Consider the following 2484-nt stretch of genomic DNA (forward strand, 5'->3'; position numbering starts at 1 on the left):
ACTTTCATTCTGGGTGGATGCGTTTTATTAGAAAATATATCTTATCAACAAGCTAGCAACAAAGGTGTTCAATAGGGTCTCTCCGGTTGAGAAGCTCTTTAGTCAACAACTAGATTATCAGCAACCCAAAGTACTTGGTTGTCACTGTTACCCATTGTTGAGACCATAAAATTGGCATAAATTTCAGTTTTGATCTACGCTGTGTACCTTTTTGGGCTATGCTCTTAATTTCAAAAGGTATAAGTGACTAGATTAGACTGGACGTATCTATGTCTCTAGGCATGTATGATTTGATGAAAGTTGTTTCCCTTATACCAATGTTACTACTTTTCCATTCTCTACATTAGTGAGTGTTTCGAGCTCTGAAACTATGTTGCCAATTTTCCTTCCTTTGGCTGGTAATATTTAACCTCTGTATTGCAGACACTCCTCAAGCAAGCAACAGGCTCCACTACGGTTTAGAATGGGTCAGGTATTCCTTTTTATTCAGATAATACAAATGAGTTGTCTGTAGCAGGAACTCAAAAAGGTATTGAGAAGCCTTCACCTGCTATGCAACATGTATCTGTTATTACTAATACTCATCCTATAGTAACATGAAGTGAAGTTGGAACATACAAGCCAAAGATGTATATTGTGGTTATCAACTCTGTGCCACCTATTAATATCTATGAGGCCATGGCCATTCCTTCATGGCAAGTTGCAATACAAGATGAATTACAAACTTTGGTCAGGAATAATACATGAGAGTTAGTGTCAACACCACTAGATTTGTTACTTGTAGGCTGCAAATGGCTGTTCAAAATTAAGAAAAACCTAGATGGCAGTGTTGCTTGTGACAAAGTACAACTTGTTGTGTAAGGGTTTTCATGAACTCTAGAGTTGGATTATTGTGAAACATTCAGTCCAATTGTAAAGGCTTTAGTGGTGTCGCGCAAATGGACATTGTGTCAAGTGGATGTCAATAATACGTTTTTGAATGGTGAATTAGTTGAGAACATTTATATGAAACAACCATCGAGATTTGAGATATGTGGAAGTGATGGGATTCCTTAGGTTTTCCAATTAAACAAGGCTCCAAGTGCCTAGTTCGAAAAGCTTCGAGGATTTCTTATCCAAAATTTACAATTTCAGACTTCAAAGGTTGGTTCATCTTTATTTTTTGAACATACTTCATCCAGTAATGTTTTCATTCTTTTGTATGTGAATGATATAATTGTAACTAGATATTCTTGTTCTAAGCTTGATGATGTCATTCAAGGTTTTGATTGATAGTTTGCCTTAAAATATTTGGGGGAGCTAAATTACTTCCTTGGTCTTGAGGTGGTACGCTATGAAAATTGTCTACATGTGTCACAAAAAAAGTATGCGCGTGAATTGGTTGAACATGCTCACATGACAAATGTCAAACCTGTGAGTACTCCAATTGTCAACTCTCCAACTCTCACCTCTCTGATTGGTTCTCTTCCAAGTGGAACTTTGTATCGAAAGGTTGTTGGTAACTTGTAGTATTTGTGCTTGACTCGTCCTGATATATCATTTGTTGTCAACAAGGTCAGTCAATACATGCAGTCACCACATGATACTCACTGGACAATAGTAAAAAGAATTCTTTGATATGTTCAAGGTATAATTGATTATAGACTGGTGTTTCAACCATCAAAAGAATTCTTCGATATCATTTGTTGTCAACAAGGTTAGTCAATACATGCAGTCACCACATGATACTTATTGGTTTTTTTGATGTTGATTGGGCAAGTTCACTTGAAGATCGCAAGTCCACTTCTGATTTCTATTTGTATCTTGGAGGAACTATCATTGGTGGTCGTCAAAGAAGCAAAGTGTTGTCTCTTGTTCAAGTTCAGAGGCTAAATATCAGAGTTTAGCAAATGTCACTTCGAAATTGACTAGGTATCATATGTTGCTAGATGAGATTGGAGTCCAAGTTAAAGGTGTGCCAGTAATCTGGTATGATAATTCCAATGCAATTTCCTTGGCTGTAAATCCAGTGCTACATGCTCGGGTTAAACATGTTGAGCTCGATATGTATTTCATTAGAGAGAAGGTGCTCAGCGGTTAATTGCAAGTAAATCACGTTTCAAGGTGTGATCAAGTTGCAGATGTTTTGACTAAACCATTAACTATTGGAGCTTTCATTCATTACAAGGATTGTATGGATGTTGTTTCTACAAGTTCTTTTTGTAAAAAAAAACCTCTGAAGGGAGAATATATCTGTATAAGTAGAAGTAGTTAAGCTATTGAAGTTGGTTAAAGTTGATTAGCTGGCTTTTGTTGATATTTTATTTTAGCTTCTATGTATAAATATTCACAGACCTTCTATTGATGATGGAAAGAATGTAAAGATTCTTACTTATTGAGTTTCTATTAAGCATATTCTTAGCTGAAACGGTACATTAAATGTTTTTTAATAACCTGGCCCTCCAAAAAAAGAAATGAGGAATGAGATTTTAGGAATATTAAACT

Source organism: Gossypium arboreum, chromosome 6 (genome assembly GCF_025698485.1).
Source record: "Gossypium arboreum isolate Shixiya-1 chromosome 6, ASM2569848v2, whole genome shotgun sequence".
Classification (NCBI taxonomy): Eukaryota; Viridiplantae; Streptophyta; class Magnoliopsida; order Malvales; family Malvaceae; genus Gossypium; species Gossypium arboreum.